The sequence below is a fragment of the Rhipicephalus microplus genome, chromosome 9 (assembly GCF_043290135.1).
Source record: "Rhipicephalus microplus isolate Deutch F79 chromosome 9, USDA_Rmic, whole genome shotgun sequence".
Lineage (NCBI taxonomy): Eukaryota > Metazoa > Arthropoda > Arachnida > Ixodida > Ixodidae > Rhipicephalus > Rhipicephalus microplus.
In genome coordinates, this window is record NC_134708.1 from 103499071 (window position 1) to 103517309 (window position 18239).

Below are 18239 nucleotides of genomic sequence, written 5' to 3' on the forward strand. Positions count from 1 at the left end.
CCCTTTGCGGCCATTTTCCCAAACAACTACATGCTGCATTTTGGTACGGACCCGCCGTGGTGGTCTAGGGGCTAAGGTACTTGGCTGCTGACAGGCAGGTCACGGGGTCGAATGCCGGCTGCGGTGGCTGCATTTTCGATGGAGGCGGAAATGCTGTAGACCCGTGTGCTCAGATTTCGGTGCACGGTAAAGAACCTTACTGGGTCTAAATTTTGGGAGCCCTCCACTACTGTGGTTTTGGGATGTTATAAACTACACATATCAGTCAATCAAATCTCTTTTGGTGCAAATGCAGGGAAGACCCGCTGGCACCGATGACGAGTGGTTAGTTGCTGGAAGTCCTCGCAACAAAATGGGGAAAGGGCATGCGGGCGAGAATGCACGACGTTTCTGACTGGGACAGAAAAGTATATAGCTCATCAATGTAAGTCTGTCAATTTCAGCAATGTGCTTGTAATTTGCACCATAATATATATCATCTCGCATTGATCACCAACACCAAGTCTGCATTCCATCTTGTAGGGCATCTTCTTTACTTCACTCATTTGTGCCACACACTAGTGATGAGTGGAATCACCTTCCTCCAGATGTTGTCACCATAAAGGATACTAACCAGTTTAAAGAAGCTGTACGTGGTATATTTCTCTAAGTTCTCTTTTTCTTTTAAACTAGGCACCACCCATTGTACTTATATCATGTGTCTCTCTTTGTTGATACACCGAATTTTGACTTTTCTTTATAAATAAGGTATTATGTATTTTGTTTTCTTTTTGGTATTGTTATAAATAGAGTATCTACTTGTAAACATTTTGAAATGTAGTTATGAACTGTAGTGAGTTTTTTTTACATTTTTTTGTCTTGTGACCTGTTTCTGAACTACTTCCAATTTTCTGTTTTTTTACACCACCCCTTCTGTGATGTCATTAGCCCTGAGAGTATTCTAAATTAAGAAATAATGTTGCAATGCTGTATGTGGCTGTAAGAAATTGAGCAAATATTTCACGATACGCCGCACATTTCTACTCATAAAATGGAAAAACTTGACGCCTCTTAAAGGGTGTTGGCACAAAATTTTGTTGCCGAGATAGCCTGCAAGGTCGATTTCCGTAAACATTCGTATATCATCTTCAAAATATCAACAGTGAATAGGTATAGCTCGGAAGGTATTTTGAATTTTTTTTGAAGTTTGGGTGAGCCTTCAACTCCATCGCGCCATTTGACACCCTACAGGAGGACTTTTTGGGGACCACGAACTTCCCTGCCGTCACCACGCTGCAGTCAATAAAACAAGTTATGATAACATCATAGCCACCAATTTTTTTTTCTTTTTTGCGTTTATTCCCGCAATCTATACTTCTTATTTGATGGTTGGTTGCCGTGGCGCATGCTTTAAAAGTTTTATGTTTGCCAACACTGCAGTTTTGTTTCCTATTCAAAACTGATTCTTGATGTGGACCGTGCGAAAGTGTCACATTTCTGTGTGCTGACATGCACATGCGGGGTCGAATTAGTTGTACCCGGTTTTTGAAGCTGTTTCGAACTGAAACTGAAGCTGGTGGATAATGAGAGGCCTGTAATGAATTATCTGTCATGTGCTGCAGCAAATGATATGTCATGTAATAACTAACATGCAAGCAGAAACAAAACGCAGCAGAAAAATGCGAGGCCAAAGTTTTTGTGTCGATACCCCTTTCAATGTGCAGATATGGGATTATGCCCCGAAGAAGGAACAGCCAAAGAGACCATAAGTACAGCTGAATGCACTTTCTGGGATCACACATACTCTCGCCTTGTTTGTAACTCAGCTCTATGGTGTGGTGCTGATGCGCAGCAATGTCGCCACTCGAGTACGATAGTTAAATATTTGGGCAGCTGTAACTTGACTTCGAATGATATGCATTTTATGAGTAAGCGTCGAAAAGCTTATTCGTGTCTTTACTACCAAAGCCGATACAAACTTTCAAGATAGCTAGAGATCTCTTCGTCCACCTCCTGTGAGTCGTATGCTCGCATAGTCCAGTGACTGCCCTCTACCAGTACGTCCTGCCCTCTACCATATGCCATTAAAATATGAAAAAGCAGTAAGCAGGATGCTAAAGCGTGCAACACCTGCACTACTCGCACTAACCTCATATAATTCCCAATTTTTCTATCGAGCGCCACCAAAACCACGAAATGGGCCGAAACTGTGTCACGGTGTGCGAAAATGCCCGACCAGCCAAAAAATTTTCTCAGTTGCGCTACAATGTCTGCAAATTAAAGCATAATTGTTAGCAAAGCAATCGCCACCAAAGCACTGATATTTGTCACTTAAAACACTGTGTTGTCAATTCTGTGTTCGAGCAACACCACCCAGATTATTGGCTCTCGCCTATGTCAGGTCTAATGTATGGTCGGGCCGGGTAGGTGCATTTTATCCCCGGTTAAGGGTATGGCCTGGGTCTTGCTTTAAGCCAGCGAGCGGGGCTCGGGCCGGTAATTTTCAACAAGGTCCAGGCCCTTGCAGTGCTTTAAGGTGGACGCTTCAACGAAAAGTGTGCAATGAATTCCCCTGAAGAAGGGACTGCACTGGTTTTGAAACATCAAATTAGTTTTCAGTTTTCAATTTCAATATCAAGTAAATTGGACTAAAAGTGGCTAGAAAGTTCAATTCTTTCGTAATACCTTTTTGCCAGTTTGATAGATCGAGTTCTGTCAAAACATTCTCATGTACAAGTTTCGCAGCAGAAAGCCATATAGAAAACTTGTAAGGTTCGATAACAGTATTTTCTTTTGTAACAAAGCTATTCAGGTCACTCAAATTCATGACAAAAGCTGTGAGAATAATTTAACTCGAGCTTGTGTTTTTGCACAATGTGCAGGAATCGTGGAAACTTGCACTAAAAAACAAGTTCAAAAATAATCAAAAAAAGACCCAGAACTTGTCTGGAGAAATGGAGGCCATGAGAACCCTCAACGCACCAAAAAGGACCAGGGTGCCAGGGCCAGAAGAAATTTACCAGCTGTGGTGGCTCTCTCTAGGTGTTTTTTTAAGATATATTTTCCAAGGTGAAACAATTGTTTTTTGCTTTCTGTAAAAACTGCAGTTGAAATGTCATTACTGATGCACGTATTTTTGGTGCTTATTTTTGTTTTACTGTGCTAGGTGTGCACCAATAAAGTGGGCACCCGGTTTACATGTTGCAGGGCAACCCAGAACTTGTTGTTTATGGCGAGACTGCTGAGGAGCGCCGTAGGCACCACGAGTGGCTGACAGAGAATGCCAGCACAGATGGTGATGACGAGGTGCGGCCGCGCCGCCTCCTCGTCACCGCCAAAGAAAGGCATGAGCTGCTCGAGCACATTACCATACAAAGGGCGCTGTTGAAATATCTATTCTTGGCCACAGAACATTCTGTATGCTCTTATGTCCCTCCCCTTTTTTTTACATCTGTGGTTAACATTGTAATCTTTCTTTTCAGTTGCAGCTGGAATGCGACCTACTGTTAAAAAAAAACATCCTGGACAACATGATGAAGGAGTTTGGGTGCTTTTGTGGCATCATCCTCAGTCATGGCCACCAAGAGGAGGTGACAGATTTTTCACCCTCAGCCTCTGGTAATGTGTTCCTGTAGTCCATACGCATACATTGTTGTCATGACAACTAATATTCCTCTGTAACATCAACCATTTTTTAAATGAGTCGTGATTCAGTAACATAGTTTTAAATCTTAGTAGTAAAATAAAGAGAAATTGAAAAATGAAACGAGAAGCAAACCTGCAGTGAAAAGTTGAGTTAAAGCTAAAAACTTCAGTACAAACCATGCTTCTAAGCAGGAGCTTTTAACCTTGCTTCAAGTGAAAGAAGGTATTGACCTTATGTAGTTATAAGTCAGCTCTGTTTTGTGGCACTGCCGTTTTGTTTACAGAAAGACCAAGGAATGATTGTCTATTCCGTGGTTACGCTTGGACCCAGGAAGGCATGCCTGCTGCAGCACTAAACTTTATTTCGCAGCAATGCAAGCTTGTTTTAGGGGTGAAGCTCCTTATTGTGTGGGTCGTTTCCTAGTAATAGTTTGTTGTAGTAGAAGTAGCCACTTCAAGTTGGTTTTAAGAATTGCTCATTAGATATCAGTTTGTATATGTCCCTGGAAACAATATCACTGTATGGCATTAGTGGTTTCGGTATAGTTCACTATTAAAGAGGATAGCTGGCACTGTCATAGTAAGAAATTCACAGCATATCCATGGTCTGAATGAAGATGAGTGGGGTGAAGCGTCTGACTCACACAAACAGATGGACGGACAATTCGGGCCACTCATCATTCCCTCCGTGGATATTCTGCGACATTTTTTTTGTTTTGATGAATATTGACGCTTTTTGAGATGCTGCGTCGACACTGCCACTTTCATCGCATGCCGGCTTTGACACCACAATGTTTTGCTTTAAAAAAATTGCATCAACAGCTGTTGCAGGTGAAATCAGTGTAGCCCGCTTGCAAGTTCAGAGCGTCGGCATTTGCTGTAATTGTTGTAGTGACATGGAGGTTGCTGATCTTGAGTCTCATAATATGCTCTAACATTAGCCCTGCTTTAATGTCGGAAAATTTGAGCATTCAACTAGCTTCCAATTGCTCAAGAGGCTCTGCAGCAATCTACTAGGCACTATTTTTATTTTAATCCACTGATGAAAGCAAAAGCTATGTATGTCAAACTAGTGAATGATCTTTATTGTTGCCCAGTATTGTCCTCCCGGCTTCCTTGATTATGTGTAGGTTTCAAAGTCTGGGACTTCCTTTGTATTGGTAATGTCATCTTCACCGCACCAGACAGCCAAGGAAACAAAAAATATCACAGAAAATATAGCAAAAGAGAGGGTCTGGAAGATTGAGACCTTTTTCAGAATTATATTTTTGTTTTGATTATGAACACAGAAGGGTGTCTGGTTGATGCTAATACAGGTCTAAACAAACTGCAAAAGTTCTGAAATAGCCTGGTTTTTATGGCTCCTGTTCCTGCTGTATAAAAATAGTGTGTGATTGCTAACACCTTTCCCATTCCACCCAGCTCTTGGCGTGAAGTGGGGCATGACTTGAAAGGAGTGGGACCCATATAACACAATTGTACAAGCGTGTACAAAGCCCATTATGTATAGCTTAACATGAAACAAGGTTGCAAAAATTTTGCTGCACTGATAGTTTTTGGCGCTGTCAGCTTGATCACAATGTCTGTATTTGGTAGTCTTCATATCTTTCTAGGGGGGAAAGTAGAACTGATAGGTCCTCTGTTTTTTTTTTTCACGGCAAGTGTGCACTGACGCTGACAGGTTATCAGTGCTCTTGACTCTATCAATGTAACTAACGCCTGATTTCTTCGAAGGCCCCTCACCAAGTGACAAAAAAAATTTTAGTTAGATACAGGAAGTGATTGCACGCCCAATAGAGAGCATTATGCCACAGAAATATATCTAATCAGTCCATTAGAAGCTGAGAAAACCAATGTTTTAAGACGGTGCGAAACCATGATGCAAGGAGGCTAGCATGAAACCCTTTCCACTTGCCCCCTGTAGCTTTTGCAAGCGAAATCTCTTCCCTGCCTTTTTTGGTATTTGAGTGGGAGGATCACATGACGCATACATATGAACACGTCATGTACACACAGTGCCACAAGTGCATGATGCGCCCGAGTTAGCCCAAGCTCCATAAACACGAGCAGTGATGTGGTGACGTTCTGTGCGCTTCGTCTCTGCAAGCTATGGTGAATACGCTCGCGGCGCTCATTTGGCTTTCAACGTATGCTGAGCATGAAAGGTACAAATTTTGTACAGGCGCGAGACAAATGCTGTAGCGTATGAACATTCAGTTAGAAGCCTAAGAATAAATGAGCCCAGTCAGTACTGGAACGTGGTAGAAAATTTGTTTTGTTGTTACAGATGGCCTCTGCACGATGCAAGAAACATGAGAACATCATGTGTGCAAAATGAAGGTCTCTTATTCTCGAAACTGGCTGTGATTAGCAGAAAATTTAAAAAAAGAAAATGCACACTTTCAGTTTGTGTGTTTTATTAATGCTCTGACGTTTTGTCTATTTGAGCAACAAATTACACAAACTATACTAGGTGCCAAATAATTATGGCAATGATCGTGGCTCATGAGTTATTGAACTGTTGGTGACGTCAGAGGACGGTCTACGTGAAGGAGCCATGTCACAGCACTACCATCTATGTAGAAAAATTCCATCGTGTACATCACCCTCTTATTTTCTGGACTCACACACGGGAGGTCAAAGAAAACCAGCGTTAAGCTTGAAGTTTCACCCATTTCCGTGGTGCACAGCATTGTGAATTTCGGAACAACTAATCGTGAACGCTCAGTGTATGAATTGCACTTGTCAGCTCAAAGTTGTCAAATCTGGTGAGGGGGCCTTTCAAAGAAGAACATCCCTTTTGTCGCTTGAATTTATTCATTCCGCCCATTGATTTCAAAAATGTCATACGAGTCATTTTAAAAAAAACTTGACATCTTGATAGACTCATCAAAAGCAATGGCAAGCGTGTTCTATTCACTTGTACAACAGCAATCTTGCAGAAAATACAATTTTTTTCTTGTATGGGCTGTAGCGGCAAATCTGGACTGTACTGCGCTTCTTCTTTAAGACTTTCATGCTATCCTCTGTGAGTTCTTGTTCAATCTTATGCTCCCCAATGTACATGAAACGACTTTTGTTTCCCCTCCCCCTTTTTTGCGCTGTGTAACACTGTGTGGCACTAATATAGAGGAGAAGGAGACAGTGCCCCGTGCCTCCCTCAACTCAACTTTCTGTGAAACTACATTTCCCAAAGCAAGCAACATTCAGAGCGAAAGATCAAGCATAAGGCCTAAACATTTTTTTAAGTACAAAGCTAATGCGTGTTTTCGGAGAAAATTTAGTATTAGCATCCAAAAAACAGTTGTAATCCGAGAGTATTATGGATGTTATAGCAGAAAGTTACAGTTGTCATGTGAAAAAAGTGACTCACAGTAACAGAAAGCTCCATTTGCCAAAGCTGCCTGCCATTACATCCATGCAGTTTGTCTGTCAGTGCCTTTGTATGAGTAGTTGGCTAACGCCTTTGAAGGAACTGCAGAAGAAATAGATTTGCTGTGTCATTGCTCCAACTGTTCCGAAACTCCAGACTCTCCCCTATTGTGGCAAGCTTGCTGCTTTGCAGGGTGCTCCTTTATGAATTAATTACATGCTGCAGGCTTGCGTGACAAAGCTGTTACGCCACAAGGTTTCGGCTTCACATGCAGGCACGCATGAGTTTGATTTAGCCACTCTACATGCCTGCATACATGTGTGCTGCTGTGGAATGCCGATATTGATGCAATTTGGCAGTTTGAAAAATTAACATGACAGCCGTGACGTGTCTTCGACTGCAAATCCTAGCCTTTGAAATTTCAGGGCACTGTTGCTGACGGTTTGATCTGTGATGATAGTAATCGGAGAGTGATCATGGTGGTGGTCACAAGTCGTGCCAGCAGTCGTATAGTGGAGAAAGTGATTATTGCAAATTACGCTCGAACAAATGTGCCCATTTTGACATGCCCCTCTCTTTTGAAACTTCAGCTGGATGACATGCACAACTGCACCTAATTTTACGTGCGTTCATATTGTTTGAATGTTAGGGATTATGGAATATGAAAACGCTGACGTAAATATTTTAGGGGCGAAGCTCTTTATGACGTGGCTTGTGCGTTTCTCGTAGTACGTAACCACTAGTGGCACATACCCGAAATAGGTATACCATTTGACCTCCAAGGTGTTGGCAGTGAGAGATTTCTTCTGTGCGTTGTTTAACGATAAAAAATGGTGCTCCATGTACATGCCAATGGCTGCTAATGGGGAATGAGAGATAGGAGCATTCGGCTTTTAGTCAACGCGCACGCTGCAATCCCCATTAGCAGCCTATGGCATGTACATTGAGCCCTATTGGACAAGAAAGGGTTGCTACATTATACTCGCTGGGTGTAACCTCCTTAGTTTTAAAAAGGTTTAGCGAGCGTTGAGGCACACGGCCATGAATACAATGAACTAAAATATACCATGAATGAATTCGAGGTGGTTAAAGGGGGGAAGCAGATACGAAGCGTAAGCCGTAAGAAATTAAAAGCTGAATCCTCCTGTCTCTCATTTCACATTAGCAGCCACTGGCATGTACATTGAGCACTATCTAACAGGAAAAGGTTGCTACGTTATACTCGCTGGGCGTCACCTCCTTGGTTTTAGAAAGGTTTAGCGAGCATTGGGCGGCAGTGCCATGAATACAGTGAACTAGTATATACCATGAACTCAAGGTGGTTGAAGGTGGGAAGTAGACCCGAAGCGCAAGCCATGAGAAAGTGTGCGTGTGCCACCTCTCGTTTAGTCCTTGAAATGTCCACTGAATGGCGGTGCTTCTATATGGGGAATAATATGATAAAAGGATGCGAGATGGTGGGACTTGGAGTGTTGAATAGATGGACGAACGGACACACAGACAGATGGATGGATGGATGCACGAAAGGACGCAGGGGCGGATGCATGAACGAACGCAGGGACGGGTGCACGAACACACGCATGGACGGTCCCACAGACGGACGCATGGACGGACGAATGCTCCGCCCCACTCTCCATCATTCACTCCGTTGATATGCTGCCATTTTTTTCGTTCTTTGCAGAGGATGCTATTTTAGGCGTTCTCAAGTCATTGCAAATCCCTGCAATGACTCCCCAGAGACACTTTTGACCGACGTGAGTGCTTTAAAGCTATATAGCGGATTAGATGCAACATAGCCAGGCTTGAACACATGCATGCTTTTCTCTCACTGTATCCTGCATAAGACTGTCCTGGCCACTACGCGTTGAAGGCAGTGGCTCACTCATTTACTGATGAGCTTTGTCCCTCCAGTTTCAGCCCTTCGGTCATCATGTTTTTATTAGCTCGATCCCTATGCATAGCCAAATTTCCATGATCGGACCTTGTTTAGTCCAAGCTACAAAAAGTGACAGAATACTTTTCTCAAAATTTTAAAATTTTTCATGCCTGGTATTCGGAGTGTGGAGCAGCATAGTGTAAATTTAATTAGCATGTACAAATTATCATCAACATTTGCATCTTGTTGGATAAATGTTTAGTGCTATCGACAGCTGTGAAATGGAAATTGCCTCACGTAGTCTTTGTGCTGAGTAATATGGATGCTGTGCTTTCTGACTCATACAGTACAAAAAATTTAAAAATAAGCGGGCGTTGCATGAAGATAACAAAGCCTTATCTTATCGAAAAACCTGATCCTAATACTTAGGTATCACCCTAATACTTAGAAAATCTGCAATTTATACTCGTTGAGTGTTGACAAAGACACATAAATTTTTTGTGCAGTTGAGAGAACAACTATGAAATAAGCTTGTACCAGTAGGGAAGCTTTTATTACCATGGTTGAATGTGCTTGCTTTTCTGGGCAATCTTTTAGAAAATGAAATGGAAAGCTAGGACGGTTTCTTTTTTATCACCATAAAATATTGTGTGCTTGTTCAAGTTATGTGACAGATTCGTGGTTTGTGCTTTGTTCTACAGAAAGCAGACACGCCACTGACGCCGTGCATACAAAGAGCCACCGACGGCACCCTGGCGCTTCACGCAGACAACCAACGCCTGTTCGTGGCATGATCGCTACTTTCCGCCACAGCTTCCTTGTTCTCCCTTTTTTGGGTATTTCATAATAAATATACAAAAAAATGCCCGCAGCTTCCCTCGGGGGAACACTGAGGAGGATGCGGACCATATAATTGGTTAACGGGGTGTTAAAGTGCGACTTACTTGGGTCGATGGCTAAATTGGTTAACGTGGTTGTGAAATGGGGTGTTAAATTGCGACTTACTTGGGTCGATGGCTAAATTGGTTAACGTGGTTGTAGGAGGGGGTGTTAAATGAGTGAACACGTACACACGTATGCGAAAGGGCGGCGCTGGTCGAAGGGACGTCGATCATTGTGTTTGTGGATTCGTTGGAATTCATTTCACCGCGACCTTGGACGTCGACGCGCCGTACAAACCAACCGACGAGCGGCAACTGAGCGAGCGAGCGCCGACCTTGAGTATATATACAGCACGACGGCATATGCACTGTCAGCTGTTGAATGTTCTCGAAGCGCGACGCCACATGCGCGTCCACTGGAGAATCAGGAGAATTGTAGATGTCGAACACGGTGTGTAGAGGAGGAAGGGTGCACAGATGGTGGAGGAGTGAAGCGCGCGCGGTGTGTAGAGGAGTAAGGGATGCACAGATGGTGGAAGAGTGGGCGACGGCGCGACGGCGCATGCGCACGCGTCAGCTGTCGAATGTTCGAGAAGCGGTGCGGACGGCGCGGACGGCGCGGACGGCGCACTACAAGGCGCGAGTATAAGATGCTCCGCATCTAAAAAGGCAGATAGGGTGCTGACGTTCATTGAGTACGCCTTTGTTGACCTTAGTCAAACAAAGCCAAAAGTAAATGCCATTGAGCTTATAAACTTCTACAAGAGCTTTCCCTAGAAAAGTTCTTGTAGACGTTTACTACATATTACAGAAGAATGCATTGAAGGGCCACTGACCAGGTTTGACGATTTTGAGCTGACAAGCGCAATGCGTAGATGATGCGTTCATGATCATGCCTGGCAAAATTTGCAACGCTACGCGCCGCGGAAATGGGTCAAATTTCAAGAGAAAAGCTGCTCCTCCTCCCCTCTGCCGGCGCATGCGTAGAGAAAGAGGGCATGACGTGGGCGTAGGAATGGCCCTACGTACACGTCAATGCAGTGACGTTGGTCCTCTAGGTAGACGAGTCTGCTCTGACGTTTTCTACAGTATACCACGTGATATGGCAAAATTATTTAACACAACTGCGTAGTTCATGCATTTGTTGCTTTAAGAGATTAATAAAACTTAATATAACAAATGAGACACCATAAAAAGTGTGCGCGTTTTTCTTTCATTTTTCCCGTGAAATGTTACGAGATGCGAGCTAATGTGCCAGCGTTTCCCATGCGTTTGTGTCCCTACGGTCAGCGCATTGAGCAGACAACCACCGTAGAACGCTCCTACGCGTTCGCGCACTCAATGTGCTATCTACTCTACCGCGTCTAAGCCATTGTTTTCAAACCATCCCGCAGAAACGGACAGACGACGAAAAACTAATGCTGGTCAACAAAGCAACGCTGCTCGCGTGCTCGGGAGTTGGACTCGTTTGGGTACGTCATGCACACGCCACCTTATGGTCGGATGCTGGAGAGGGTGGGGAAGAGATTTGGCTTGCGAAGGCTACGCGGAGGAGCGGCAAGGGTTTCGAACTTGCCTCCTCTCAACCTGGTTTCGCGCCGCTTCAAAAAACCTGTTTGCTTCGCTCGCGATGAACCAATTCAAAAAATTTTTGTGGCAAAATGTTCCTCATCAGACACCCAACAACTTCGATTGTCTAACTAAAATTCGGTATAGGGCCTGGTGAGTGACCCTTTAAAACGGCCCTGAAACGCTTTTCAAGGTCACTCATGACCTTGAATACTTCTTTCTTTTTTTTCTTTGAATGTTCAGCTTTTTCAGTGTAATCGCGCAAGCATGTGTGGAAAAATCGCAGCCCCGGCGGCAGTCTCTGTAATGACCGAGCGAGCCATCTTCAAATCAGCCAATGGCTAATAGATGGACTTGCTACGAGTGATATTTTTGAGCGTGTTCCGTCATTTGTCGAGACAAGGGAAAGCAATGTTTAGCTGACTGATAATTTATTGTGAATTCCGAGTCGCGTGCTGCGCTATATAATTGGGCTCGTGTGTTGTCGGGAAGATCTACAACCGATCGGCAGCATTTCCTGACCATGCTCAAAAAGTGTTGCAGGGCCCCTTGAAGGAAAGTCTAAATTTAAAGGCTGGATTTTTTAGGCGCAATATAATGAAAACTCGGACACAATAATGCTAAGGAAAGTATAGCGGATGCTATTAGGAATAATTGTGATGTAAATGTGAAAAGAAAAGTGGACCAAAGTATAACTTGCCCCTAGCAGGGACCAAACCTGTGACCTTCTGTGATACGTGTTGGAGTTTCACCTATGAAGGCTGTTTCTGCACAGTACTCCTGATTGAAAGGAAAAAAATTAGGGCTAACGTATTGACACACTTTTGCTCTCTTTAGTCCAAGTCATAGTAGTGCAACTTTTGTTACTGCGGTTTTTTATTATTCTCCTGAATACTCCAGCTTTTACATGAGGTATGGGTCGTTGTCTAGTGACAATGACTTGTTCAACAACTTGAAGGCTTGTGGGTTGGATTGGAGCATAGCGTCTCTGCGTAGTTAGTTTTAGTCTCTTGAAGTATTCACAAAAACAAAAAACAAAGGAGCATAGATGCGCAGCGGTCTGTTGCAATTGTGGGTAGACCACTTTGGGGCTATTTGTGCGGCAGGACGGATGATAATCAGGCTAGATTAATGAATTGAGAGGAGAAAAATGCTAAAATTTCTGAAAAAGGCGCAACCTAGACCTAAAGCATCTCAGTTTTATGTTATAAATAATTGTTTTGTATTTTATTTTGTAGCACTACTAATCTTTTAGGTGTAGCGAAGTGTGCGGTTTCGTACTGCTTCATGCACTATAGTTTGCCATGCAAAAGCTGACTGCAATTCTTCATGCTGCCTTTTTTTTCGTTTCGTTTTTCCTTCCTAACTTCAGCTCTGCCTTTTGCCGGGATCGCGTCGGAAGGTTTCTTTGTAAAAGTAGGAGGCTTTCGAAAATATTCAGTGTATGTATATTGAATTTCACAGGGTAGTTAAGGAAATTCGTAACTGCACCGATATATGGTCGTTATATCTGGGATTTTTCTAAGTGGGCTGGACTGTATATGCTTTTTAACACATGTGATAACAATTCAATCTCGAGTGAGCACTTCTGGTGTGCATATTTTTTTTCCTGGTCCTAATTGACTGTTTTGCCCTGTAGGCTTTATTCCAACCTACAGTTAGAGTGCCAAGAAACAGGCCATTGCATTTAAACACTGAAGTTTTTGAGTGAATTACGCAGTAATATATCTCACCTTGTGAAGTTCACTTGATCTGAAAAGTGCTGGCGTACAAAATTTTCTCATAGGCGCTTGCGCGCTCGTCGTTGGTGTTAGTGTTCTTGAAAAAAAGCCTATCGGTGACTTGGAAACTGTGTGCATAGATGCACCAGCAAGCCCAAAAGGTGCTCGAGAAAAGGTGCTCAAGCTAGTACAAAAAGTATACATTTTGTTCGATTCTCTGTCGATGCCCCTCTTATTTTTAAAATCTTTGCTCCTGTTACGCATGACCTGTGTATGTTTTTTCTTGTGAAATCTAGTCGGGAGTAGCAGCGCTAATGTAATTGTACAAATGTTAGAGTTGTGTTATCACAAATGTTTCAATGCTTGTCACATAATTCATTGTACTTGTGCATTACTTATGTGCAATATTATTGTAATACTGACTGCCTAGGTACAATGCTCTGTACATTAGGTTAAATGAAGCTCTGTTGTGCAACGACAGGCAAAATCGCTTTTCATTTTTTTCAGCAAACAAGCAACTGCTGCCCTCATTGAACAAATGTGTGTTATGCTTTGTATGTATACTGGAAGTCCTACAAGGTGCAAGACTACTGCGAAAAACTACCCAATGAGCTGGCATCACGTGCCTAACTCTTTATTTGCTGTTTTCTTTTCCTGCTTTGAGTTTATCAGTAAAGATTGTTTGCTTTTTCATGAATTTCTGCCTGAGGCCTCTTGAAATGTTTTATTTGTTTTGTAGAATGGCCACAAAGTTATAGGAGACATCTTCAATCAAAGGTTATTTTGTCTCAATAAACTTTCAGACTGAAGCAAGGCATGCTTTCAATGGGTCTAAAAATGCTACTTATTACCCTGGATGCCCTCAAGACCCTGGATGGCACTGAAACAATGCGGAAAATGGATGCGCAAAATGTAATACTGTAAATAAATACCACTACATCAATTTTCAAAAAGGCTCAAGTTTGCTGCATTAGAGGCATCATTCGACTTGCCAGAAAAAAAAATTGAATCCTTCAAAGGAGGTGAACAAATTCCTTTCTGGCAGCTACATTATTACCTGTAATCTGCGTTTTATTAAACCACAAAATTAATCGGGAAAACCACAATACAAGTTTAAATAGATACCTCTACATTAGCCCCAAAAAAACCTAAATGAGAATTAAAATAACTCTCAACAGTCGCCGCAAAAAAACTGGTAATTGTAGTAAAAAGTAACCTCTAAAAAACTCGAATAAAGCCACAAATAGGCTTAAAAACCCTCCAATACAGCCTCAGAAACTCGGTAGCAGTACTAAATCAATACTACCACTGCGGCCACCTTAAACCTTCGAATGAGCTTTAAAAATAACTCTCGTCAATCGCCGCAAAAAACTGGTAAGTGTAGTAAAAAATAACCTCGTAGGAACTCCAAAATAAAGCCACAAATAGGCTTAACTCCCCCCCCCCCCCCACCCAAGAAAGCTGCAGAAGTTTGGTAGCAGCAGTAAATAAATACTACAGTGGCGGCCACCATAAACCCTTGAGTGAGCTTTAAAAGTAACTCTTAGAAAGCGCCGGGAAAACTTTGTTTAGGCAGTAAAAAATTACTCTAACCATACTAGCTAAAAACCTCGGTGTGGTAAATATTTACTACCGTTTCTACATTTAGAAACTCTGTTAGGTTGAAAGTAAATTTTTCTACTGGTAGGTACTAAAAAAACCCAGAAAACAGAATTCGCTAGAGAACAAGCCGTTTACCCCCGTTTTGAGGTTACTTCAAGTAATTTTTTTAGTGTGTAAGACCTGACCCACGCAAGTGGTCGTACTCCTTCGAGATACGTCTCACTACACTGGCGCCCAAAGCTGTATCAAAAGCTCTAAGCTTTTGACTGCTCTTAGCGAGTCAGTTCGCCTGCGCGATTCGGGATCGTCGCAAAATGGCAGCTTCGGGGGATTTTTGTCTGCTGTCCCTGTTCGCGGATGCCGCGTTGCACAAGGAGGCCATTGCCTCTATTGACGGGAACCCTTCGGCTCCCGTCTGTGTCGGCAACCCTATCACGGTGACGACAATAGGCGCCTAGCCGCCCACTTTGGAGATGGCGCGTCGTTTTGGAATGGGCCTCTTGCCCTACCCCTACGGTATGCACAAGCGCCTCTGACTGCTAATGTGCCCTTCGGAATGCATGGCAGTTCGTCGGCACAACGCTCGCAGTTGGTTCCCTGAGGAATTGACGGGGCGCAGGCTTTGGCCCTCGCCGACTTTTTCCCGCCATCAGCCGTGCAACTGACACTTTGAACACACGCTGAGCAGGCGCCTGAATTGTTGATGGTAGCCACAGCAAGTGCGCATTTTGTTCGACAACAGGTCAATCCCACAAGGAGCCTATTTTTTTCTGGGAATGGCGCGTAGGGCTTTGGTCCGTTTGAAACCACCCCACTGATCGAGCTGGGCAACTGCTCACCTTCACTCGACCGCGCCGATAACGCACCTACGGCTTCCTACGAAGTCGGTGCGCCGACGTAGACGTTGCTGCAGAACGCTGTGCAGATGATCCAAGCACTCTCGGAAGCTGTGCAAACGCTTTCGGCTGGTCCGAAAAGCTGTCACCCCACTGGTATGTTGCATTTGCCAACCTACAGCGGATACGGTGATCTGCTTACCGCCCGAGATGGGTTTGATGATCACGTGGTGCTCGAACGTGTTGTTTCAGCTGTACTGACTGACACGGCGGCGCGATAGTATCGGCTTACTGGTTACCCTGCAGCAACCCTCGAGGAGGTTGGTGCGGGCTTTTTGCGCGAATTGCTACCCGCCAAATACGAAAGTAGGATGCGGCGAGAGCTCGAGCTCCGTACACAAGCTCCGGACGAGTCCTTACAGGCGTATGGACGTGCGATGGATGAACCTATTTCTATCGCTGAGCCCCGAGCCTCGAACGAGAAGTGCGTTGAATGGGTAATAGGGCAGGCACATCCGACGTTTTCGGCATGCCTGCGCGGCGGCCGCTACCGTGACTTGGAGCAGCTGGCGGCCGAGGCGAAGCGCATTCAAGGCGGCATTCTCGCCACGCGTGCTGATCACCCGCCGCCGCCAGCCAGCGAGGCCTTTGAGCCGAGCTGCGCTTGGAGAGGGGCCATTCTTTTTCCCCAACGGCAACAGCCTCTCGGCGCCGCCTTTGCGGCAGCAACCGGCTGTGCATGGGAGTTGAGCGATCGCGCTCTTGATCCTTTCACGCATGAAAGGCGGGCAGCCTGTGCTGCTCCACCTGAAGGTTCCACACAGGGGCGCTTTCCGACCCAGCGCAATGTGGGAGGTGAGGCTCGCAGAAACGTATCCTGCGATAACGTAGCGAGCCGATCACGACAGCTAGACGCTGCTCCGTCTGGGAAAACAGAGCGTGATGAAGTGCGCTGTTACCGCTGCCGTGAACGAGGGCACTTGAAAGATATGCAACAGATCCAGGCCTCCCGCGAGGAAGGGAAACGGGTTTCCGGGTCGTTCGTGATTGCACGAGCCACCTAACCTTTGCTTCTTCCCTCTGCGTGCTGGGCAAGCCCTTTTCTTGCTGATACGCATGCGCCCTTCATCCCGGTCACTATTGCCAGCAGTGAATTCTCGGCGTTGCTAGACACGGGCGCTAGCGCCTGGTTCTTCGGCGAACAGGTGGTGTCCCACTTGCAGAAGCACTCAGTGAGCTTGCTGGACAGCCGAACGACATTCACCCTTTCGAAAGGCGTGGATCATTCAGCAGGCGCTGCAAGGTTGGCTCTCAGATTGGAGATCGAATGAGGCGCTGCTTCTTATTCATCTTCCAGGGCTCAATGCTCCAGTGATTCCCGGTCGGGACTTTCTCCTCAAAACTGTTATCATTGTGGACATTGCAAATGGCAGCTATCGTGTTGGCCCATTTTGCCAATTCAATCCGTTCATTAGCCCAGTAGTGCTTACCGTTGCCTTTGCCGCAGAAGCGTCAAAAACGTGCCCTGCGCAGAGTTCGGGGCTAAGCCCTTGCTTAACGCATTTGCCCTCTGCCAGTCTCCTTCGGGAACGAAAGGCACGCCACGAACCATGTCGTGCGCCAACTCCGTGGCCGTACCCTGGCGTTCTGCGCTCGTCGGCTTGAAACCCCTGTGTAGATAGACCAACACGACACGACGAGGCACCACATCCTTTGGTCGCCTGCGTGACTCAGTTGGATAATGCACAGAAGGCTCGTCTTTCGACACTGTTATGTCATTACGACGAGCTCTTCACCGATAAATCTGGCGATAATGTGATCGAAACTGGCGACGCCCTCCCTTTGAAGTGTAACCCCGGGCCCGTTGGTCTCGCCAAATGGCAGATTATCGATGGGTTGCTAGACGACATGCTTGCGGTTGTCATTATTCGCCGCTCGTCTAGCTCCAGGGCGTCTCCAATTGTGTTGGTGCAAGAAATATGGCAGTCATCGCCTTTGCGTAAACTATCGCCGTCTGAATGAAGTGACTTGTCGGGATGCCTATCTGCTCCCCACCATAAAGTCCATCATAGGTAACCTGGGTAATGCACGGTACTTTACCACGCTTGACGCCTCTAAAGGTTACCTACAGGTCCGGATGTGTAACTATGACCAGTGTAAAACTGCGTTCGCGTCCCACAGAGGGTTTTTCGAGTTTACTCGTACGCCCTTTGGTCTTTTCAATGCTCCTGCGACGTTTCAAAGACTCTTGGACCACGTCCTTGGGGAAGCATAGTGCTCATACTGCGTTTGCTACCTCGACGACATCGTGATTTATTCACGAACCTTCGAAAAGCACTTGACCCGTGTTGCCAATGCACTCGAGAAGGTGAGGACCACCTGCATGACATTAAATCCCGTTCAGGATTTAACGCAGACCAGTGTTCAGTTACTCGGGTTTACGCTGGGCGAAGGCTCCATAGAGCCGAATTGGGAGAAACTTCGAGCTATCCTCGATTTTTCCTTGCCCAAGAACGTACGTGGCCTTCGCCACTTTTAAGAAATGGTCAACTTTTGCCGTTCCTTAATTCCGTCCTGTGCCAGACTGCAGGCGCTCTTGAGCAAGCTATTTGGTAAGTCTGCTGAGTGGCGATGGAGACTTGAGCAGCAGGAGGCGTTTTGCCGACTGTCTGACGCCATAGCGGAGACAGCGCAGCTAGAGCTCCTCGACCTGACCACATCGTTCGTTGTACAAGCTGATGCGAGCAATCTGGATTT

At 45.0% G+C, this 18239-nt stretch overlaps 1 long non-coding RNA gene across 1 annotated transcript; it reads left to right on the forward strand.

The window, feature by feature from the left end:
* Nucleotides 1-281: 281 nt before the first annotated feature.
* LOC142772082 (uncharacterized) lies at nucleotides 282-9864 on the forward strand. Its single transcript, XR_012886268.1, has 3 exons — nucleotides 282-3597; nucleotides 8679-8751; nucleotides 9575-9864. It is a non-coding gene; the product is annotated as an uncharacterized LOC142772082 (long non-coding RNA).
* Nucleotides 9865-18239: the final 8375 nt, after the last annotated feature.